This window comes from Schistocerca cancellata, chromosome 4 (assembly GCF_023864275.1).
Source record: "Schistocerca cancellata isolate TAMUIC-IGC-003103 chromosome 4, iqSchCanc2.1, whole genome shotgun sequence".
In the NCBI taxonomy this organism is placed as follows: Eukaryota; Metazoa; Arthropoda; class Insecta; order Orthoptera; family Acrididae; genus Schistocerca; species Schistocerca cancellata.
The window spans coordinates 362,373,382-362,399,507 of NC_064629.1; the positions used below are offsets into that span (position 1 = coordinate 362,373,382).

Here is a 26,126-nt window from a genome sequence, read left to right on the forward strand (position 1 = left end):
GCTAATTTTAATTTTAATAATTAAAAGCCTCAGTTGTACCGTTTACCTAGATTTTACCTAGGTTTCAGTCGGAATAACCCAACCTTCTTCAGAATAACCGTATCTACCGTTTGTCCGTAATGGACATCGTCAGGCTAAAACTACAAATCCATGAATTATCGTCAGACTATAAAACGAAGCGAAGTCGAGAACAGCGTTTGGAGGCACTTGCGGAGGAAAAACGCGAACGGAGCGGTATAGACCGCGCGCGGTCTATACCTCCGCCAGCAGCGACAAGGACTGCGGGAGCTGCTCGACAGTCGCTTCTCCCGCCTCACTCATTCTCTTGTTGAGCCCAGCGCCGGTGAGAGCTCCGGCGCGCGGTCTATACCTCTCCGTTCGCGTCTTTCCTTCGCGAGTGCCTCCAAACGCTGTTCTCGACTTCGCTTCGTTTTATAGCCTGACGATAATTAATGGGTTTGTAGTTTTAGCTTGACGATGTCCACTGTGGACAAACGGTACATACGGTTATTCTGAAGAAGGTTGGGTTATCCCGACTGAAACCTAGGTAAATTCTAGGTAATAGTGCAACTGAGGCCGTTAATCATTAAAATTAAAATAAATATTTACACAGTTGTTGACAGAGCCGTGAAATGTTGAAGATAATTAGCTTGGTGCCGGCCACGGTGGCCGAGCGGTTCTAGGCGCTTCAGTCCGGAACCGCGCGTCTGCTACGGTCGCAGGTTCGAATCCTACCTCGGGCATGGATGTGTGTGATGTCCTTAGGTTAGTTAGGTTTAATTAGTTCTAAGTTCTAGGCGACTGATGACCTCAGAAGTTAAGTCGCATAGTACTCAGAGCCAAATTGATGTTCTTGTTGCTGTTGCAGTTGATCTGCACGTCAGCTAACGCACAATCGTAGAGGAAGTGACATGAGTCATACATTCCACGCAAGTGTCTTACGCATTCTCAAAATGGCTCTGAGCACTATGGGACTTAACATCGGAGGTCATCAGACCCCTAGAACTTAGAACTACTTAAACCTATCGAACCTAACGACATCACGCACATCCATGCCAGAGGCAGGATTCGAACCTGCGACCGTAGCAGTCGTGCGGTTCCGGACTGAAGCGCCTAGAACCGCTCGGCCACCGCGGCCGGCTACGCATTCTCCATCGACATAGGTTCCATCCCTATTACATCTCTCTCCATCAAGTGCTGCATGGAAACGATTATGAGAATCGTGTTAACTTCTGTGCATGGACATCAAGACAGGATACTCCTGATCTTGTTTAGAGATGAAGCCAGATTAACCAATCGTGACCAGGCAAACCGCCAAAACATGCGCTATTGGTCTATTGGCAATCCCCGTTGACTTCGTCAGTGTGCATGGGCCGGTTCCTTCCGCGGATTTGACGCCTGCAGAATTTCTGAATTTTCTGCGGGGAAAGTTGGAAGACGCTATCTACAAGGACATACCAACTACAACCGGTGATAAGCAAGGACGTATTACTGTAGCCTACTCGGACATCTCCGCAGAAATACTAGCGTATGTGCAGCAGTCGTTCCATACCAAACTGGAAGCGTGTAGCCGGCCGGGGTGGCCGAGCGGTTCTAGGCGCTACAGTCTGAAACCGCGCGACCGCTACGGTCTTCAGGTTCGAATCCAGCCTCGGGCATGGATGTGTGTGATGTCCTTAGGTTAGTTAGGTTTAAGTAGTTCTAAGCTCTAGGGGACTGATGGCCTCAGAAGTTAAGTCCCATAGTGCTCAGAGCCATTTGACCCATTTCGAAGCGTGTATTGCCGTTTCCGGTGGTCATTTTTAAAACAACCTGTGATGATGTTCAGTAGTCTCATTACTGATCAGAATCCACGTAACTAGTATATCCGCTTGTGTTGTTCTTTAATGTGCCCTACGACAGGTAATGTACAAGTGTTGTTGTGGGAACTTCTCAAAATACGATATCTCGTAAACGCCTCACTCTAGAGTTCTGCAACAAACACCAGTGACCTTCTAATTTGCCCTGCTTTGTTTGTTAATGTTAATAGGCATTGTTCCATTTAAAAAAGTTATGTTCGCACAAAAAATACACTTTCTAAATATTGTGTCAATCTGTTGATTGGCTAACGACACATGCACCTGACGATCAACCCATTCTGTGAAAATCGCACATCAGTAGCAATTTCCGCAGTGTTTATGGTGCAGGTATTAGATGGCACTGTGTTATATTAGCCTCGATGAACTCTTTCAGTGATGTTAACTGATACTTTCGATTGGTCAGTTGTATACAGAATGACACAACTGCATTGATATAAATCTGTGATCCTGTTTCAAGATGATACGAGAAACCTTCTGAACATAATTTCTACTATCATATCTCTATCTAAGCTGCTGAATATCTTTTTAGGATCTTTAACTACTAGTAGATTAGAAACTAAATCCTCTCTTCAATTTCTCGTTGTAATCCAAGATAATGGGGAAAGTAATCTTGCAAAGACTCGTGGAAAATATTGACTTAATCTTGACAGCAGAAAAGCTGGCATTAGGGCAAGGTATATTCTACATTTCAAATAAAGAGCTGTCTCAGCATGTCCAGATTACTTGTTCGATTTTCAAAGTCCTTAGAGCAGTTTACGATGCCATGAATCTTCCGTGGTTTTTTAGATTCTTGCTATAGAAAGACAATTTCTTAGTCTACAATAATAGACATGTCCTTCAGAATCAAAGATTCTGTTTGTAATTCCGAGGTCAGAGAAGCAGATGGAAGACGAAGAAAAAGGTTTACTTCAAGGAAGTGTATTAACGCCATATTTGTTTGACACCTAAATAATCAACCTCTATGAATACGAACTGGAAGGTTCGTGAATGTTTACGCTCAGTCTATGACCACCCAACAGAAGAAATGCGAGATTGCAGAGAAGTTGTTAACTGTCCAAAGGACCCTCATAAGTATTATAAAAGGACCTAGCTCAATCCATAGACACTGAAAATACAAACAAAACGAAAGGTTTTTCCTTCGCACACAACGAACAAGATTGGAATACTGCGTAACCTCATAACGCACTAATCCTTCTCTTTTAAACAGTATTGAATGAACGCCAAGCTGGAAGTGGCTGCCAGTGCGCATATTGACAGAAACATCTTGGAGAAAACAGCTAGGAATTCTGAGGACTTCGTCACTGGTTTTTGCTACTCCACAGATGATATTGCTGTCGCTGTATGTTAAAGGTCGCACTTTACCGAAGCAATGGACGTAACTATCATACACACATCCCGCATTATTAAATGCTATGTATGACCCACCTCTCTGTAGAAATTATACTATCTTTCATGAATTTTTGATCCTGACTTTCGACGAGAAGTCGTAACTAGAAAAAAGAAGAAAGGAAGATTAGTGTTTTAGATCCCTTCGACGCCAAGGTCGTTTAGAAGCCAATTACAAGCTCCGATTGGAGAAAGATGGAGAAGAGAATCAGTTGTCCTTTTTCAACAGAAATCTGAAGTATCTCCTTCATTCGTTTAGGGAAATTAAATAAAACGTAAATCTAGATGGTCATACGGGAATCTGAAAAGATGTCCTCCCATATACGAGGCCATGTCGCTCCTCCTTCCAGCCACCCAAATGGCACTCTGCCCTATGACACATGGGTTCAATCTTCAAAGGCAGGACCACTAGTTTGCGGTGATTGTGACATACTCATTAGTAATACACATATTACGTGTCCTTTACACTACGATAAGAGGGCAGAAACCAGGTTATTGAATTCAGTTTCATGACTGCTCACGTGATTGCTTTTAGGTTAGAGGGTAAGCTAAGAAAAATCCTTAACTCATTCGAGTCTGCACTGCACAAAATTCACAAATTACAAAAAAACAATGGACAGTCGTTGACAATTAGCAGTTAAGTAACTATTAGAGTAGTAGATCTATGCCAGTACGACCTTAATGGTGGGTATTGATCTCTTTCACAACCAAACCGGCAAGGTGCCCAAGCCTAATTTAATGACCATTCTGGGACCATGATTTCTTTTATTTAGGATGTTATTAATGGACAATAACTATCATTGTAATTGTAATTAATGGCCCAAACTGCCACTATAATGACCCTAATTTATAAATAAGATGGTGGACGAGTAGCGCCCTAGCACTCGTGTTTATCCAGGTGTTATCATAAAGATGGTAATTTAAGAGCCAAAAATGGTGCTTCACCTCCCCCGCTGGAGCAGTGTGCTCCTAATGGTCCTTCCCCCACTACTGCTCCTCCCAGTGTCTCCAGCATCTTAAGACTGGCATTCTTTGTCCCTTCCTAGCAACAGAAGCAGCAGTAAATTCATTAATGTTCGAAGGGACATTACATTTTTCTTCTTAACAACACAGGTACTGCAATATGGTATCTATTCGCCGATATCAGGCAGCGGCTTGCAATTAAAACGTCCTCCCCTGTATGGGAATTACATAATGCATGTACGAGAACCGGTTCTGACGCAGGAATGACGACATATGGAAGTTTTGGCCTGGCCATGAGTCGTGCAGGAATAGCCAAAAAGGTTAAAGCGGCGACTCACATAAAGCGGGAAATGCGGAGTCGAGTCTCGGTCTGCGAATACATTTCATGTATTTGCTGTCGTCGTCTTTATGTGCTCGCGTAAGCAATGGTCTCTTGCGAGGCGATCGACTGCAAATGTTGATTGCATGCAGTTTCCGTCGCAGTGTTCTCTCGCTAACAAGTTGGCATGGACCTTCATTCACTGTCTGCAGTACTTCCCGTCGGGTTTGAAAGCGATTTTGAGTCGCATGTCGTGAAACGCGTCTCCAGTCCCTGTCAATCTGGATCTTTTTCCTCCCACCATTCTGCCGTCTTGCGTGACCACATTTGTTACACTACTACTTGTAGACAAGTTGAACAGTACGCCGCGAAACTCCAGCACTTCACACACTGTACGGCCATGGGCACGCCAAAACACGATTGTCCCGTTTTGCCACTCTGTCACGTTCTTACATTTACCCATGTCTACGTACAATGTCCACTTGAAACATAAATGTCTCATTGATCACTACTTCCTTACGCTCACACATAGGCAGTGCATGTGCGGCTGAGTATCTTACACCGCGCGGGTTAGCCGCTTGGTCTTGGGCGCCTTGTCACGGTCCGCGCGGCTTCCCCCGTCGGAGGTTCGATTCCTCCCTCGGGCATGGGTGTGCGTGTGTTGTCCTTAGCGTAAGTTAAAGTTAGATTAAGTAGTGTGTAAGCTTAGGGACCGATGACCTCAGCAGTTTGGTCTCATAGGCTCTTACCACAAATTTCCAATTTTGAGTATCTTACTCTACCGCTGTGCCCGCTACAGGCTTAACAATTCGACAGTGCGTGCGCGAAGGGGTGACTAATTTTTTGTCCGGTGAGCTTAAAATGTTAACTAGTGTGTCTCTTGTCATATGTCAAAGTACCACCAGAATACTTAGAATAAAATGTAGGAAAGCTACTGAAGAGAGACCACATGCACTATGCTCCACATTGTATGCATTTTGTCACTCACTACCCCATTGGTGTCATATATATGTGTTTCCTACTGCTACAAAACAATCCAGTTATAGCTGTACCGTTGCATGTGTGTTTTCATATTGAGAAACTGTTCTAGACACTATGGTTTCATTTGTTAAGATCTAAGAAATAATATTGCTTTTATCATAATTAGGTAATATCTACAAGACTTTTAGAATAGCACTGCTTAATCGTAAGTTAGTAATACCTGTATTCTTGAGGTATTGCGGTTATAAATGTGTTTCTCCTGCCTTAATAAAACATTTCCGTATGGCTAGCATTAAATTAATTTAGACAACTCTCCACGCGGTCAGTCCATTACATAGTTATAAACCACAGCTTAAAACCATGACCTTTTTGGCTGAGGAAGATGTAAACGCTTGTACCAGAACGCATATCAGGTTGCATTATAAAATGGCTACCTATAATTTCGTTCACTCCTAGGCCTGTGATTTGAGATCACACACACACACACACACACACACACACACACACACACAGTTGCAGCTCAGTGTTAATGAGTCACACATATGCATTCTGTTTTTTAAAAAGATCTAATGTTTCATCCAAATCCATAAGCTACTAGTCATCCACACAAAGTTATTTCAGTAGTCCAGGTTCATGGTCTATTTTAACGTAAGCCAGTTCTGTTTTATATGCTGGGCGGCTGGTCCCGGCGGAGGTTCGAATCCTCCCTCGGGCATTGTCCTTAGGATAATTTAATTACGTAGTGTGTAAGCTTAGGAACTGATGACCTTAGCAGTTAAGTCCCATAAGATTTCACACACATTTGAACATGTTTTTGCTTTATATGGCTTTCCTATATTTGCGCTGCGTCTATACCAATTTCTTCTAATACAAGGTGTTCAGAAATTCACTTTACAGACTTCCAGGACTTGCAGAGGGGAGTGAGTACATAATATTTTAAATAGGAACCAGTCTACGAAGGTTTCAGTTCAGATCTTTAACTCATCCACATCTGCTTGACTAATTGACTTAGGCGTGACGCAGTACAATTATTAAGTAACAATTCGAAAGAATACCTAACGAAATATCCAATTACTACTTAAGCACATTTGTTCGTATTAACGCTTGAACATTACACGTTTACCGTACTGTACGTACAGAAACAGTCTTGATGCAACACAACAAAGCGTCGATGTGGCGACCACCAACGTTGTTATAAACATTGTACCTACAAAGCATGTTCTGGTACACACTATCCATCCCACTTGGCGTCTCTTCAATTTCTAGTGCGTCGGTCAGATCTCGTACCAGCAGATCTTCTTGTGCCTCTAAAGGAGTCTCGTGTATTAAACTTTGCGTACGACCCCACAAGAAGCAGTACACGTCATCCTCTCTACACTGTTGTATACCAGGACAAGCATCTCTGAGACGTTTCTCCTTCCCTATGCGGAAGTGGACGCGTTGCACATCTGAACTGAAACCGTCGTAGAACGGAAACGGTTTCCTATTCGAAATATACTCACTCCCCCCTACAAGCCCTATAGGTTAGTAACGGGAATTTCCGAACGCCTTGTATACCTCTTGATGCTACATTGCTCCCGTCTACGGGAAATAGTACACTGTCTCTAGAATGCTTAGTCTTCCCCATATTAAAAAGTACGGACAGGAGCTTTCATCCTTCTTCCCTGTACCTAGTGCTTACATTTCATAAAACCGGCACCTTTAACGACCGGTTCCGATTACTACAGATGTATAATGCTTTTTAGGTAAGTAATATGATACTTGCCTGTAGGTGGCACTCCGTAATTAGAATGTTACTCATGGTTTTGTGGGGTGATATAATCATTTTGTTTTTTTTTGTGCAGTACAACGCAGTACAGAACTGAGTCGCTACTAGCTTAGAGGAATGTACATGTTGCCTTTTGAGTGCCAATCACTCACATAACAAAGCACTTGTTGCAAGATGAGATTGAGCTCTGTAGCACCGGTCTTAACAACAATAGTCCGTGGAGGAAAACAGAAGTTTCTAATCCCATGGAAGCTTGCATTCGTAGACAAAACTGTAGTATTATATTTAATTCTACGTTTTGACACTAAAACATCACGCTTCTTTAATGCGGGTCAGAGTTCTTTCGGAAGGAAGTGTTATGTTCATAGCTATCATATTAAAAGCAGTCCTAAGTATGGTTGATGTAGAAAAAATGTATTTTAACGATAGTGATATATTTTCCACAATAGTTATTAACAACGTGTAAAAAATATTATGAAATAATAGTATTTCCTTAAAAACCGTTGTTTTCGTCAAAAATGCTCTTATGTTAACTGAAATTGGTCTTTGCCACACAGCATATGACGGAAGAGAAGACCCACATTTAACGGAAAGAGCAATTTGCCTACATGGAAGGAACAGCACTCAGATTTCTTCCAGGACGCATATTTTACACTGACGAGCACTGTCGAAAGCTCTCACAGAGACACAGCATTCTGATGCTGCTTTCAGAAGATTTGCTGCACCCGTTGCAGTAATTATTGCATCTCTGTTCTGACAAACATTATCCACAAAATCTTTACCCTACATAAGGAAAAACACACACACACTCACACTCACACTCTTAGAAAATCGCACTCCATGTTCAACCCATGGATTGCGCGTTTCTTCACATCATCCCAATCCACCAACATGATAGAAACACACGATTTGATCTCTGCTACCGGTAAAAAAGAATCCAGCTTCACTTAGTTTTTCAGGACAGTGCTTAATAGCAATTGACCAACCATCGAATAATGCCCGCCCCGCGTCTTTTGTTCCATATTTACGATAAGCTGACCCAATGTCCGACACATAACATGTTGAATTGCTCATTGATTCTGATTTAGGAGACGAATGCAGACGGTATCTCTATTATGTGCAGGTTACAAATATCATACAACGAACAGTTCGCTCACATGTATACCTCCTCATAACCCCAGGCATCCACTATGTTAGTGAGAGAGACTTGCTTTGAAGCGGGGAGCTACAGCATCTGTGGTGAAGTCGGAGCCGACCAAAAAGATAGCCCCCAGTTGTATTATTTCGACAATCAAAGCAGGGGCTGCTGCCATATCTTTTTCTCAACAAATCAGAGCGGGGGACAGCTCACAAACTCTACATTTGCTTCCAGATGTAACCCAGTTGTAAACACCTAGCCCAATTGTGCTATTTGTTGTTTGTTTCTTGTGGATGGGGGGGAGGGGGGTGGGCTCTCGTTTACCTGTCGCAGGATGCTCCCACGGTCCAGCGTAGAACCAGGATAGGATTCAAAGGTGGAATCACCATGCGTTACACCCGAGATACGCCTCGAAGATGAATCCACTGTACGTTACGTCCGGGATAGGGGTCAAAGGTGAATCCACCACATGATACGTCCGGATAGAGTTCATGAGTGGATCCACTACCTGTCAAATCCCGATAAGGTTCGAAGATGGATCCATTAGCAGTAGGTTCGGGAAAGTGTCCGAAGGTGGAGCCACCTTCGAACCCATTATGGGTCGTGGAGGCCTACAGTTACAAACCAGCACACACACACTTGGACTAGACGTTTACAATTTGATTACATCTGCAAGCAAATCTAGGATATGTTACTTGTCCCTTCCTCTGATTTATTGAGAAAGAAATATGGCAGCAGCTTTCCCTGCTCTGATTGGTCGAAAAAATATGATGGGGCTATCCTATCGATGGGACCCGACCTCACCACAGATGTTGTAGCTCTCCTCTTCAAAAGTAAGTCTCTCTGTAGCATAGTAGATGTCTCGAGTGTTGCAGAGGTATACCTATAAAAGTGTATTACTGGTGGATCGAACTGTTTTTTGTAAGATACTTGTAACCTGTACAGAATGGATATACATCTGCATTCTTCTCCTGAATCAGCATCAGTGTGCAGTTCCACGTGTGTTTTTGATATAGGGTTGCCTCATAAAAATATATGATACGAGGCTAGCACCCTCCGATGGTTGGTTATTTACAATTAAGCACAGTCTTAACCAATCAAGTGAAGCTGATTTCTTATATACCGGTAGCTGAGATCAAACCCTCTGTTTCTTGCGTGATATTGGATAGAGATGTTGGAAAGAAGCGCACAATCCATGGGTTGAACATGCTGTGTCCTTTCTAAGTATGTGTTTGTGATTCTTATAAAGGATAAAGATTTTGCGGATAGTATTTGTCAGAACAGAGATGCGATAATTACTGCAAAGGATGCAGCAAATATTAAACCTTTACCATATCTCCTGAAAGTAGAATCAGAACACTGTCACGTTGAGAGCTTCCGAGAATACTCGCCTGTGTAAAATACGCTTCCTGAAATAAATGCAGACAAATAGCTGATTGCGTTAAATCTGGACGTTCCCTTTCTTCATGTGCTGTGTGAGAGCGACCTGTTTAAGCTAAAGTAAGAGAAATATTCCTTGCAATTACAATGACAGTTATTGCCAATGAATTAAGTTCTAAATAAACGAAACATGGGCACATGTGAACAGTTTGTTTACATAAAGATCATTAAATTAGGCTATGGCAACTGGCCTTTTCGTTCACCTAAGAGAACACCGCCCGCCATTGGTGTCGCACCAGCATAGGTCCAATAATTATTAATACCATATTTTACTTTGAGAGCTACATAAAAATTCAGATTTTAGTGGTTTCAGATTGTATACGAAAAATAAGTCTATAGCTGATACTAAAAAACTGCCACTGAATTTTAGTATTTTAACCCTAGAACACTATAGGGGGAAACAGTTACGTTGCTGCTAAACCATCAAAAAGTTAACTACTCCACCTTTTATTCAAAGTCAGTCTTAATTTATAGGTTATGCATTAGTTAATTACCAATGGTATGTTGCATACCAAATTAAGTGCAAAATTTCCTGTTCTGTACCCTACCCCAATCGTAAATTTTACGAGGGTTTAGTTATGGAGCGTTAAATATCAGCTGCTACAAACACACACATCTTGAATTAATTAAAATGTTGTGCTAAATTTCTTTTGTGATGGGGGAGATGGAACTCAGGTACAATCAAGTTTTAAAGAAAATTATGATAGGAAATAATACCTACACCAACAGCACTTATCTGGAAAAGCAAACATATTTCATCCGATCCTTAGAAAAATCAGCAATAGGTAAGTTTTCAAAATTCATGTTCAATAGTCTCCCTCTAGTAGCGTGCACAAAATACGGGTATATTCCAGCGACATTAATTTCACGATCTATGCTATTCGCTGAAAATGAAGTCGCAAACAGCGAGCGAAAAGTGTTATTCTCCATGGTACAACTTCTATGACATAACTACATCGATCTGAAAACAGATTACGACGTATTACAGAGTAGTTATATACGTATTTTAAATTGCTATTTCTGTTGTTGTCGTGGGTTGCGTAATGCACGAGCTGGAAGTTAATGGCTCTCTCAATGAAGAAATATTTTGCTAAGAAGGCTTTTAAGAAAATGTGTATTGCTCGTCGGTGGGTTTGAGAAAAGTACAGTGGTATTAATATCTGCATGGATGAGGCTCAATTTTGTCTTACAGTGTCATCTAACACATCGCTGTGCTGACGACTAGGTGAGCGAAATAGTATCGCTCTATTTTAAATTACGGTGAGATGAATGTGGTGGAGGTCTTAAAATTCCGTGTTCCGTCTGATTTACAGTGCTTACAGTATTACTTAGAAGATATTAATGTTTCCAGAGTGGCTTTCTGAGCTACTTATTGCGGAAGAGATCAGCCGGCTACTCTTCTCTAATTTGCTGTTTCAGTATTATGTTTCGATATTGCTACTTTTAAATTTTGAGTGCTTGTTCGAGAGTAGGTATGTCTTAAACTATTTTTCCATAAAACATACATTATTTTAACTATAGTCATCCACAGAATTCCTTGTTAGTGTGCTAATAATCAAGCTTTTGAGCACCATAAAGTAACAAATCAACCAATCAAGAGAGAGAACACATTTGTAGCTCATAATTGGGAAAGAGGCAGTTGCTTTACGATAAAGTAGCCTGAAATAATTACATGTGACGAGATTAAAATACCGCCAGGCTTTCTCCAGTCGGAGCAGGTCTGTCGCTCTTGCGAGTGGGCATCACTAATCACTATTGCCGTCCCCACACGGTTCGTGTATCTGAATGTGAAATATGCCAAACATGGTTTCCGGCGTGGTTGGTGTAAACTGAAACGAGTTGCTGCATCTCACGGAACGTGCTCCAAGGTGTTATTTGCGATTGCAGAGCTCTCCAGTGACCGTTGTCGACTATATTTGACACACAAATCACACTATCTGTTTACGAAAATAATTACCTGTAAAATATCTACGTTTGCTCATTCTTGCATATGCTAACTCTGCTGTTTTTCCTCTGTACTGAACTGTGAGGGAATCAGCATATGACGTATAGAAAAGTCTTGCAATCGGTAGTCCACTACAAGTTCCCTTGCACATTCACAAAATCGAAGAAACTCAGTGGTGAACGGAGAGCCTGTGTGTCTCCAAAGAGTCATCAGGCTCATTTTCTTTGGTGTTTCTTAAAATATTTACAACTTTGCTTTTGCGTTGTGTAGCTGGAGTAAGCCCAAACAAATATTGCTCGTCATGTTTTTCATGCGACGCCCAATATCGAAGGAAAGCTTCAGTTGGTTTTCCGTTTCAAACAAAACGTTTTTTTGAACGGAATTTTACGAGCTCCATTCGATCTATCGATCCCAGATTAGTCTAGTGCGATACTTGGTTCAAATGGCTCTGAGCGCTATGGGACTCAACATCTTAGGTCATAAGTCCCCTAGAACTTAGAACTACTTAAACCTAACTAACCTAAGGACATCACACACACCCATGCCCGAGGCAGGATTCGAACCTGCGACCGTAGCAGTCCCGCGGTTCCGGACTGCAGCACCAGAACCGCTAGACCACCGCGGCCGGCAGTGCGATACTTGTTTTATCTGTATGTATTAACAAGGACAGTAAAGCTCGGAGCATAACCAGTACTCCAGCAGCGATAGCACTGCCCTCGACCGCGCTAACTGCTACCGCCGAGCGTGCAGCGCTGCTGAGTCGCTACTGGATTGTTGTTTATTCTTCGTGTTTTAAATGGTTCAAATGGCTCTGAGCACTATGGGACTTAACATCTTTGGTCATCAGTCCCCTAGAACTTAGAACTACTTAAACCTAACTAACCTAAGGACACCACAGAACACCCAGTCATCACGAGGCAGAGAAAATCCCTGACCCCGCCGGGAATCGAACCCGGGAACCCGGGCGTGGGAAGCGAGAACGCTACCACTTTCGTGTTTTATGTCCTTGTTAATACATATCTATATAACGAATATTGGAATAGACTAATTTGGGAGCGCTCTATCGAATGGGCACGTAAGATTGCGACAGAAAAAATCATTTTGTTTGTAATTGGAAACAAACCGACGCTCTTCTTCGATACTGGTCGTCGCAAGAAAGACGTGGCGAGCAGTAGTCGTCTGGACTGATTCCAGCTACACAATACAAATCCGCATTTGCAAATATCGGCCAAGAGAAAATGCGCATGACGACTCTTCTGAGAGAGACCCGGTGCTTGAATATAACATCGAATACTCAAAAACATGTTTCTGTTGAAAATTTTTAGAATATTTTAGAAATCATGAAGAATAAAAGAAATATCTGTAGAAATTAGCACATCAACCTGCAATCTTTCATGTCACAGTTCCCGTCTGTATCCAACGCATTATTGTCTCCACAGGTTGTTAAATCCATATCTTACTATACCCCAAAGGCTATAACCACAAATATGTTATCAAATGACATTTAATTAAAACAAATCGTACAAAAAACTACGCGTTTTTGATAATTCTCGACTGCTTAGCGTCTTGAAATTGCTTATCTTCATCACAGGCACGTTATAATAAGAAGAGCACCAAATACGAATAGCCTTTAACAACTCGTGTGCATTCATATTTCAAACTTCTTTGGGGCATGCACGTGGGATAGTATTATTTCTTCTTCCAATATTTCTGCTGATAACCTTCCACCCATCATCAAGGTGAGTCGCTGGCTGTGGAACAGACGCGCGTTATCTCTGACACACGCGCGTTTATTCCACAGTGTTGTGTTAAGTGGTTTAAATTCCACCGTGATTCAACTCGCAGATGGTTGTAAGGTTATCAGCCGATGTATAAAAATGCAGTTAATTTGGCGAGAGAGAAAGGTATGAGTATAGTATCGTACTCAGCAGCTCCTTTCGATTCGTGAAGTTTTCTTTACACACACATCACGACGTGACGATAGGTGCTGCTTTCAGTCTTCTGTAACATGAACTCTAGATGATTAATCTTGAAAATTCTCTTCCTATTAATGATATTCACCCCTTGTCTGTCGTAGTAAATCAGTGCCGATGACGATGCGGCGGTCGTCTTCTTGAGGATTATTTCCATACATTTGAAGATTTACTAAAATGGTTCATGACGCGAACAGAGAGGAACAGATGTACTTGAAGCTCGTAGAAATAAAATACTTTTCCTTAGCGAATCCACTTTTTTGTCGTTAGACACACAGAGAACATACATATGCCGCACATCACGGCGGACGAGCACAGAAAGCTATGATAAAAGCATTAAAACAAGAGAGATGTTGTAAAAAATCTGAAGGAAGATCGTTTTTAATTTTTCCGCCAACCTCTCCGATTACACTAATCCGGCGTAATATGAATTAATATATCTTTGGCGCATTCAACTGACTCCTGTATGTATTAATACATCTCGTTTGTCTACGCAGTTAAACCTTATAGGTATCGGAAGAAGGCATAATACTATCCCGGATGCATTCTCGTAGAATGATTTTATCTGCCTGGACACCTACAATAAGTACAACGCACATGTCGTTTCTCTCCATTTCAGAATATGATTTAGACATGATTTAGAGAAATCCTCAATGAGCCAGTGCTCTGAAACAGCATATGTTCACAACACGTAATTTGTAATGTAAAAGCCATCAAATACGTGCTCCAAATGCAAAGAACGTAATCCAGTATGGTGTCTCCTAAGTTCTGCTTCTGATTTACAAAGAGAACTTGCAATGCAGTGGCCACGTTCATCTCCACGAAGAAAAAATCTGTCGTATATGAGTCTGTCTACCACGCATGGGGTGCTCCGTAAAGTAAAATTCCACGTTGTGACGCCACAGAACTCGTCCAGCTCCACGTTAGCGTCCAACTAAATGACGGCACGAGAAAGATTAATGGGGTTATGAAACCAACACCTACAGAATGGCTGTCAGTACTAAGCCACATTCGTCGCTGCAACTACGTCGCATGAATGTTCTCACGGATGACTGCAAAGAGGTCATGGACAATAAAAATCTACTAATCCATCAAGACGTCGATATGCAAACCATAACCTACTCCGCTCTAGAGAATTATCAACACAACAAAAGCAGGGTCACTGTGAAAAATGACTTCAACATTACTAATAAATGGACTCAAGAATGGTCTTACCAAAAAAACGTTATTCCGTGTATCACCCAAAAACCATCGGGATTTGACTTGTCACATAACACATGGTCAATGCTTAACAGAATTAGAAACTAACACGGCAGATGTGCAAAGTTTTTACACAAATAGGGTAAGCAACCATTCCAACTTTCTGATTGCGGAGAACCAAAAATCGTCACACACATCACAGAAGAATGCCCCACCGGATCATATGATACTTCCTGCTGGCGACTCCAAAGTCGCTAGCTTACATAAACGCTCTAGATGTTTTACATAATATTTTATATTGTAAATATTATACTCTTCACTCTATTTATTTTTTACTGTGTCAAAAAGACATACGATAAATAAAAAATAAGATGCTTCACTACGCTTAAGAGAGATGCAGGCCGAATTCATGGATGGCAATAATAATGGTGGCAAACACTACCCAGCCCTTAGCTCTTGCAAGATTTTTCCATCTTTGCGAACCAATCTCCTTTGGTTCTTTTATTCAAAGAAGTAGACAAAGACTGAACAGCCTTTCTGATATCTTAGTTTGGCCATGGAGTGCGCAGTTGTTGGTACTTAAAGTACATTAAATTTGTTTTTGCAAATACTAGAAATATGTATTTATTCCACTGGAGACGTTTCGTGTTATTCATTCAGAAGACTGATCTGGAATCAAACGTATTTACAGTTTTGGATTTGGTCCTGAATCCAAAAACAGTTGGTTTGACACGCCACTGATGCGTGATTTCCACTTACTGCATTTCCGTGTAATTTCTGCTTCCTTCTGGAAATGTCTGCATGCAAATTTTCGTGTTATTCTAGCGCTTTCCACGTGTGTTTTCGGTCTCATTGCCCTTTGCGATCTCGATCTTTTCAGGTGACCATAGAAAGAAATCTTCCTTTCTCGAATGTCGTCTGTAATTTTCATCACATGCGAGTGTATTTTATGGTTGTATCCTCTTATTTACTCACCAATTTCTTTGAGTTCAAAATCTTTTCCAGATTCTTACTTTCTTTACATTCTAGTTGTTCAAAAAGATCTTTGCTACACAATGTGAGAAATTCTGCTGAATATAGAACTTCTGGTCAAGTGGTGGAGCTTGGCTCTGGTGGATACTGATCGCTTGTTATAACATCTTTGGTCAAGTAGTATGCCATTTCCATCTTCTTGTTATTTACCTTGAAAGTTCCTTTCTCAGATATGTTGTGCTTTATCCACTCCCATAAGTATTCAACTTTTTAAATGTTTGCCTTATTTTCCCCCAATTAGTGAGTAATTTTTTGAGCATTGACTTAATGTTTGTTTTGAATTATGTTTTGTGGAACGAGATTTCGGGCTCGCCTTCGCTGCTCCCATCTGAAGTTGATTTATCTGTTTAGCAGCCGTATAAAAGAATACCAAAAGACCTGCAAGGTATCTCCGAAACGTAAAGAGTTAATCCACAGGTTCTTGCTATTACAGCCTAAAGCGACTCCGTTCTGAAGACATTGTCCACTCGTGAATAACTTTCTCTATGCCACAGTAGCGGACCACAGGTGAGTCTTTCTCCTTGTTTCAACCTTTTCCTGATTTCAAAAGTGTCCGAAATTTCTCCCTTACATTTCTATTTGGAAATTTCGTTATACACGGTGTGTTGAATCATTCACTCATTACCCTTCTTTTGTTCCCCAAACTATAACCTTCCAGGATCTAGGTTAAGGAATCACTGTGAAATGAATTACAAACATGCTCAAGGAATTCGAAATTCACCTGAATTTCTTTATTGTTATATTTAGACATGAAAAATTGATTTGATCTCATGTATTATTATTATTATTATTATTAGTAGTAGTAGTAGTAGTAGTAGTAGTAGTAGTAGTCTGAAGCTACCATACGAGATGGCGCAGTGATTAGCGCACTGACCTCACATTCGGAAGGACGACGGTTCAAATTCTGCCCGGCCCTCCAGATTCATGTTTGCCGTGGTTTCCCTAATTCGCTCCAGGCTAATGTCGGGATGGTTCCTTTAAAAATGGCAACGGTCAATTTCTTCCTCATCGTTAGGTATTCAGAGATTGTGCTCCGTCTCTAATGACAGCGCTATCGACGGGTCTTTAAAATTCAGTCACCCTTCCTTTCTTCCACCCTTCCTCCCTTCCTTCCTTCCTTCCTTCCTTCCTTCCACTTTCCAAAGCTAAATGGGGCCCTTCCTGGATGTCCTGTTTCTGCTCCTTCCTGAGCTGGCATTTTGCCAAGAAATAACTTTTTATGAATGACACACACATTATCTAAAGCTTTTAGAAACATGAAGCCAGTAACACATGATGATGATGATGATGATGATGATGATGATGATGATGATGATGCATCATCTCATTGTAACATAGTGGATAAAGATAAAATGTTATGGCGGTTACATACATGTGCATATATGACGAAAAAATTTAAACATACACGGCAAAGAAGGAGGACACTGCTTGTATTATTAAGAAGTCATATTAGTTTTCCATCGTTTTTCAATACAGAATTTTCATCTTGCAGAATGGCAAACTTCATCAAACTCGATCATCTCGGGGAAAGTAGAAGATACTACACTGTGGAAATATTTTTGTGGTTCATCAACAAGAGGCAACACAGGAGCTCCTGTGCAATGACATGCAGAAATGTTCTGAGTAATGACAATAGTGTGTGAACTTAAAAGGAGCAAATCCGAGGGCGATCATCACTGACTGAATATACACTGGGGTGACAAAAGTCGTGGGATACCTCCTAAATATCGTGTCGGACCTCCCTTTGCCCGGCGTAGTGCAGCAACTCGACGTGGCATTGACTCGACAAGTGGTTGGGAGTCCCCTGCAGAAATATTGAGCCATACCTCCTCTACAGCCCTCCATAATGGCAAAAGTGTTGCCGGTGCAGGATTTATGCACGAACTGACCTCTCGATTATGTCCCATAAATGTTCGATGGGATTCACCTCGGACGATCTGTGGGGCCAAATCATTCGCTTGAGCTGTCCAGAATGTTCTGCAAACAAGTCGTGATCAAGTGTGGCCCGGTGATATGACACATTGTCATCCATATAAATTTCATCACTGCTACGGACCATAAATTCCGTGAATGCCCGAAAATCGTCTCCAAGTAGCCGAAAATAACCATTTCCAGTCGATGATCATTTCAGTTGGACTGGATGACCCAGTCCTTCCCATGTGAACAAAGCCCTTACCAATATGGAGCCACCACCAGCTTGCACAGTGCCTTGTTCAACAACCTGGGTCCATGGCTGCGTGAGGTCTGCGTTACACTCGGAACCTACCATCAGCTCTTACCAACTGAAATCGGGACTCATCTTACTAGGCCACGGTTTTCCAGTCGTCTAGGGTCCAACCGATATGGTCACGTGCCCAGGAGAGGCCCTGCAGGCGATGACGTGCTGTTAGCAAAGGCACTCGCGTCGGTCGTCTGCTGCCATAGTCCATTAACGCCAAATTTCGCCGCACTGTCCTAATGGATACGTTCGTCGTACGTTCCACATTTATTTCTGTGGCTACTTCACGCAATGTCGCTTGTCCGTTAGCACTGACAACTCTTCGCAAACGCCGCTGCTCTCGGTTGTTAAGTGAAGACCGCCGGCCACTGTGTTGTCCGTGGTGAGAGGTAATGCCTCAAATTTGGTATTCTCGGCACACTTTGGACGCTGTGAATCTCGGAATATTGAATTTCCTAACGCTTTCCGAAATAGAATATCCCATGCGTCTAGCCCGCATTCAAAGTCTGTTAATTTCAGTCGTGCAACCACAATAACTTCGGAAACCTTTTCACATGAATCGCCTTAGTACAAATAGGTCTGCCAATGCACTGCCCTTTTATAGCTCGTGCACGTGATACTACCGCCATCTGTTATGGACATATGGCTATCCCATGACTTTTGTCACCTTCGTGTATTTGTTAAGTACACAGCTTAACAGCGTAAGTCTCGATTCTTTAGTGTCGATACTCTTATAAGATATTTTCTGGAGGAACGAGTCTGAAATAGACCCTCGTACACTGCCCCAAAGTTTACAGATTTTGCATCTACAATATATTCCGCAGGTAAGCTTACGGTGTGTGTTGAAGGGTACATCTGGTACCACTTTACCTCCTTGCCCTTTTCAATATTCCACTCGCGAATGCTGCGAGACATGACTGATCGTCGGTATGTCTCCGCACGAGCTCAAATTTCTATGATTTGAGCCACTGGAGTTAGTTGAGCATCTCCGTAATGTTCTCCAACCAACTAAACGATCTCGTTATTAAGCACATCGGTTTTCGATTGATCTTATCTCTCTTTTTCCATTAATCCAACTTGGCAAGGATCTCAGACTGATAAGAGAGAGAGACTCAAGAATCGGTCGAACGAGTGTTTTGTTGGAAACGTCTTTCATGGATGAGTTATAATTCCATAAGCTTCTTCCAGTGAACCTCAGCCTGCCATCTGCTTTTCCTACAGCTAATTTTATGTGGTCATTCTATTTCAGTTCACTGTAGATGGCTACTCTTATGTATTTTACTGTTGTTACTGTTCCCGGTGATTTATTGTCAATATCGTAAACGAACAATAATGTATCTCTCTGCCTATTTATGTGCAGTTCGTTACATTTATGGAACCTCTGTACATCTTCCTGCGCGCCACTACGATCATCCACATTTGCAACCTTTTTGTACACAATTTGTGTAAGTGCCTTGTATTGTACTTAATGCTGAAATAGCTCTCTTATAAGTATTTAACCCGTATTCTTGTTTACAGGGGTAACAGAAGCGCCTTCGACGGCTGTCTCCTGTCAGAACATCTATCAGGTGAGTCACTTATAGCTTCATACAGAGCGTTTTGTGAACGTTCAGAGCAACAAATGATGTTTTGGAAAAAAGTTCAGAATTTCTGGTCATCTTAACGTAAAATGTAACCATATACTCTGTGTCAATGATCGAAGATTTCTAGTTCAGGCTATAGTACTTACACAATTTACTAGTTTTCAATACTTTATTCTACACCCATATTAGCTACTGGCAGACCGTTAATGCGCCAGTTTCAGTAGATTTCCATACGATAAACGTATATTTTCGTGAGATGAGACTACTGAGATAGCTCTCGTCACCTAAAATAACGCGTCCACAATTAAAAAACATTCCAAGGCATCGATATAGTAGGCCATTATATTTACGGTTTCACGAAACCTGGCAACGACCGGGAGAGTGGTGTACTGAACACGTGCCCCTCCACAGCCGCATCCAGTGACATCCTGAAAGAAAGGATACTGCGGAGACATGGCAGGAAGTTTCATATCAGCGCACACTCCACTGCAGAGTGAAAATCTCATTCTGGAAACATCCCCCAGGCTGTGGCTAAGCCATGTCTCCAGAATATCCTTTTCTTTCAGGAGTGCTAGTTCTGCAAGGTTCACAGGAGAGCTTCTGTAAAGTTTGGAAGGTAGGAGACGAGATACTGGCAGAACTAAAGCTGTGAGGACGGGGCGTGAGTCGTGCTTGGGTAGCTCAGTTGGTGGAGCACTTGCCCGCGAAAGGCAAAGGTCCCGAGTTCGAGTCTCGATCCGGCACACAGTTTTAATCTGCCAGGAAGTTTCATATCAGCGCACATTCCGCTGCAGAGTGAAAATCTCATTCTGAAAACTGTGGATTTTGCAAACAATCTAGATTCTCTTCTTGTTTACTGTATGATACTACTCTATTCTAGAGGTCATCACCACTGTTACGTGGCAGTTTATGTCCAAACTGTCACGCAACCTATTTCATAATGTAATATGCACATTCCAATAGTGAATATAGTCGATTCTTTATTGTTACGTGAGACTTGCAAACAATATTCATTACTACCTATGATTGCACAGCTAATTATTTCTTCTTCTCATTTCTACTTATTACACTGACGAGGACTTGTTATTTTCTGCAGCATTGGTTGCTTCTTTTAGCTGTCTCACAACATAGAAGTTAATTTAGACGGACCAGAGTGTCAAAAACTTTTTCGGTGCTGAAAGCAGCTCCCAAGAAGGTATAGGACAGGAATATTACTGTGTTTCGTCTCTACACAGCGAACGTATAGGAGGAGAGCTCACGTGCCATAAAAACTGCATTGTGTGAGATGCCATAAAGAATCCTCCTTGGAGAGATAAAGGTGTGAAAGCCAGGTAAAACAATCGTAAGAGTAGACAGTGGGGTCGGCTGTACTCCATCATCACCCCATGATGGAATGCTCTTTTGAATCTGAGTAACAGGAACTGTGGGTGCCTCGCAATAATTATACTGGTGGAAGGCGCATTTTCCCATACGTGTCTATGTGCAAGCCTTTTGGTTGGTCAGGGTTGGAAAACTCTCGTGCAGTGGGAGAGATTTTCTGGCTTCCTTCCTGTGCCACACCATTATTGGTAAACCATGACAAAATGCGTGAGTAGTGCTTTGTTAAATCTGGTAATGAAATTATCATTGGTCGGAACCCACAAGGTCTGTTGTAATTGGCCAGTGAGATTCCTATGCTGATAGAATCAGCTAAGTTACGGAGAGTAAGGTCAATAAACACTTGCTGCAGGTTCGAATCCTGCCGCGAGCATGGATGTTAGGTTAGTTAGGTTTAAGTAGTTGTAAGTTGTAGGCGACTGATGAGCTCAGATGTCAAGTCCCACAGTGCTCAGAGCCACTTGCTTGAGGGAGATCGATGAGTCGTTATAGGGAGCTGCCGAGACAGATATCTCCGACTTAGAGCAGAGAACGGAGGTCGACATGGACTCAGAATTTCCAGCCATGCCGCCGTCTTCCAGACTCTCACTGTTTAATAGTGGTAACCGTGAGCCACCACTGCAGTCACAAAGTCGAGGGGCTGAAAGGCTAGTTGATTTACGTCAGGGGTTAATCGTGCTGTTCTAACGTCCGCAGCAAGCTACTTGCTAACATCACGCACTTCGGCGTATCCCTTGGTATTCGTACTTGCTCTTCTGGGGTATTTTCTTTGTCACTAACCATTTTCGCAGTCGTTGGTCATATGTTATGTGCGATACAAAAATGTATTCCCTTGTTAACTGATTATATGTTTGATTCTGTGGTTAATTCATTTGTGTGATAAACTAAATTTTTATAGTGACAGCTGATTTCCTCTTGTAGTTAGATGAACTCCTTCATTAAATTATCCTTATGAGGTGTGGCGCCCATATTTTCGTGTTTCGTGTTTAATTGCGCCAACCCGATTAATTTTTGTTCCATAAGACATTATCCATTGCGTGACATTATTAAATTTCCATTATCTTACGGGGACCTTCCCTTCCCTGTAGGTCACAGGGATCGGACTTACAGCATGCTAAATGTGTGCTAAACAGCTCAACTGACACCTCACAACACCAGCACCATAACCATTTTATATCAGGAATTTACTACTGTAGTTAACCACATTATCTAAAGCTCTCAGTAAGCAAACTCCCATTCTGTATTAGATTCTGCCGAAAACACGATACAAATTTCTGCCACAACTCCAAAACAAATAAGATTAGATTATTTTTATTCATTATGCACTTCGACTGAAGAATACAAATTTGGATAATGGTATTACTGCCACAAGTAGTCGCTTACGTTTTTGATGTTGTTTTTTTACAATACTTTCAAGACAGAAACCATACATCTTTCGACTACCGGAACATACGCTTTTATATATGTCTTTTCACAGTTAGTGCTAATAGCTATCTCACTAGTAAATACAGGGAGTAATCAATAGGATTTCTGTACGAAGAAACAACTATGAAAGAGAAATACAGTCAGGAGCACTTACGTGTCGCCTTTGGCTAAGTTTAGATGACGGAATACTGCAACAGAAAACTTAGCCCCTTAAATCTTCATCAAATAGTTAACAGATACAATGTAGATAGTTTTCCACACTACAAACGTGCTTGATACATGGAGTCTTCTTAGCCCATTGAGACATGGATATATTTTAGTACCGTACTATTTACCACGGGTGTAATAATGAGAACAGTGTGTGTTCTTTGAGATACGCATGCCTGTGTGGAGTACATTGCAAGGTGAAGACACAGACATTTTAACAGCCAATGATTTATCTGTGCCCCAACGGGGTAATATGACGATATAATATTTCTCTACCCCTATGAGAGAATCATGAAATGTGCGAGCGTCAGAGTTGTGGACTTAGTGACATATGGAGTTTAAGATAGGTCCTGGAGGCGTGCTCGGACAAATTAAGGCAACTGCTCGCGATCAGTGGGATATCTGAGTTCGAGTCTCTGTTCGGCACAAATTTTCATCTATCACAAACCGCTGACATCAGTCCGGAATGCAAACTGCGAATCAATTTCATAATATTTACCACTGCTGTAATCGTCAGAACACTGTCAGTTCCTTCATATACACATGCATGCATGTATATCTGAAAAACATTGAAATGTGAAGATACAGACACTGTATAAGCACACGTTTTAACTGTTGTGTGCGACTTCATACACAACAGCAAGGAGATGTGAGCTACAGAGTTGTGCAGCAACTGTCGTCGTAGGACAGCTGGACTACCGAAGAAATGATAAAAGAACAAGTAACACAGCTAACAGAAGATTTACTTAACTTGTATTTCTATAAACGTACGAAGACTGCTTACAAATAATGCAACAAGAAAGAGTCCAATTACCGATGTCACAAGGAAGGAAATATGAACGAAGGTGTCGTAGAGTAGTGGCTCCAAGCGTAAGTGAGCTGAGAGGGTCTCGCTGGCCGTTCTATTTTGCGGCGGCAGAGGGTGCTTGAAGTACTTAGCTGCTGGAGATGTGGCTTAGCGGGCCCACGCCATTCGCTCCACCAGATCCCCTGCGACCGCTCCCGGCGTTAGACAGAAACTTGCAACGCCGTTACCAACATAACGACGCAGTGGGGGTGATATCGATACGTGATACCACAGTAACCATCAATGAAGTGCTTTCCAAGTCATCCTGTATCGTTCTACAGTCCCACGACGCCGACACTTTACCGTACACTACAGTGTTATCGGCGAAACGGCTGCAGATCGCTGCTCACTCGATCTGTTAGGTGGTTTCTGTATATAGAGGACAAGAGCGGTCCTGTCACACTTTCCTGGCCGTTCTCTACGACACCCTTGTCTCTGATGAAAACTCTCCACCCAACACAACATATTGCGTTTATTACTGAAAAAGTCTTAGAGTATTTATTCCATATGCTCGGATCTTTAATAGTCTGTGTTGTGTCAAACTATTTCTGGAAATCTAGGAATATGAAATTTTCCTGTTGCCCTTCAGACATGGCTCGCATAAAATCTTGTGATAAAAGAGCAAACTGAGAATGATGTTTCCTAATCAGTGCTGATTTCTCTCTCAAGGAAACTTACTATATTCTCACTTATAATATACTCTCAGGAATTCTGCAGTTAGGTTAAGGACGTTGGACTGTAAAGTTGCGGGGTCGTTTCGTTTTATCATTCTTACGCATGATGTCCCTCGAGGCGTGGTCAGTATTCAGGTATATGACAGTAACGGTCATTCGAAGCAAAGAAGTCTAGTAAACATGGGTTCTCAAATGAATGCCTTAAGAGCTATGAGCATTTCTTCAATTGAAGAGATGTGAAGATGTACACGTGCTCATAGCTTTTAGGGTATGCACGTTAGAGCCCATGTTTACTGGATTCTTTTTTCTTTTTTCTCGACCAATACTACAACCTCTCAAAATATTGAAAACAAAGATCTTGCAGTAGAAGATATTTGTTTTGCAGTACCGAAAATGAAGAAGTGTTCATAGCTCTTAAGGTACGTATTTTAGAACCCATGTTTACTAGACTTTTTTCCTCCGAATGGTCGTTCCTGTCATATCGCTGAATATTAAGCTTTCCTCCTCGGACACGCTATACGGCCGGCCGGAGTGGCCGAGCGGTTAAAGGCGCTACAGTCTGGAACCGCACGACCGCTACGGTCGCAGGTTCGAATCCTGCCTCGGGCATGGATGTGTGTGATGTCGTTAGGTCAGTTAGGTTTAAGTAGTTCTAAGTTCTAGGGGACTTATGACCACAGTAGTTCAGTCCCATAGTGCTCAGAGCCATTTGAACCATTTGAACACGCTATACGTGTACGGGAAACACCTGCGCTTTTTTCCAGTCGCTTGGGGCTTTGAACTGGGTGACAGATTCGCAATGAGCCCTAAACGTAGACTACTGCCCACCGTGGTACTGAATGCCAGCTGGTAGCGTTGTGACCACGTGACGGAGCAGGAAAAGTGTATAAGCGGAGCAAAAGCAAATTGGAAACCGTTCTATCATCGATACGCCCCGCAAATGGGAATATCCACTACTGATACGCACGACTTTGTAGTTTATTATGACTCGGTGTCGAATTAAGTCGGGTGATCCTGAGGGAATTAGATTAGGAAATGAGACGCTTAAAGTGGCAAAGGAGTTTTGCTATTTGGGGAGCAAAAAACGGATGATGGTCGAAGTAGAGAGGATATAAAATGTAGACTGGCAATGGCAAGGAAAGCGGTTCTGAAGAAGAGAAATTTGTTAACATCGAGTATATATTTAAGTGCCAGGAACTCGTTTCTGAAAGTATTTGTATGGAGTGTAGCCATGTATGAAAGTAAAACGTGGACAATAAATAGTTTAGACAAAAAGAGAATAGAAGCTTTCGAAATGTGGTGCTACAGAAGAATGCTGAAGGTTAGATGGGTAGATCACATAACTAATGAGGTGGTGCTGAATAGAATCGGGGAGAAGAGGAGTTTGTGGCACAACTTGACAAGAAGAAGGGACCGGTTGGTAGGACATATTCTGAGGCATCAAGGGATCACAAATTTAGTATTGGAGGGCAGCGCGGAGGGTAAAAATCGTAGAGGGTGACCAAGAGATGAATACACTAAACAGATTCAGAAGGACGTAGGTTACAGTAGGTACTGGGAGATGAAGAAGCTTGCACAGAATAGAGTAGCATGGAGAGCTGCATCAAACCAGTCCCTGGACTGAAGACCACAACAACAATAATGACTCGGCGCCTGGGAGACAGTATCTCGGAAACTGCGCAACTGGTCGGCCGCTGCCGTGCTACTGTCGGGAGTATCAATGGAAAGTGGTTTTTTGGATGATAAAATAACAAGTTGGCAATAAGTTGTTGGATGTCCAGCCCTCATCAC

The 26,126-nt window shown here is 42.0% G+C and overlaps 1 protein-coding gene across 5 annotated transcripts in view; it reads left to right on the plus strand.

Moving 5' to 3' along the window:
- LOC126185141 (solute carrier family 41 member 2-like) overlaps positions 1 to 26,126 on the plus strand; it is a 994,709-nt gene that overhangs the window by 716,349 nt on the left and 252,234 nt on the right. For all 5 annotated transcript variants that reach the window (XM_049927981.1, XM_049927983.1, XM_049927984.1 and 2 more), the window contains exon 3: positions 19,741 to 19,790. The gene's annotated coding sequence lies outside the window, so the exon portion shown is untranslated. The remainder of the gene's footprint in view (positions 1 to 19,740; positions 19,791 to 26,126) is intronic.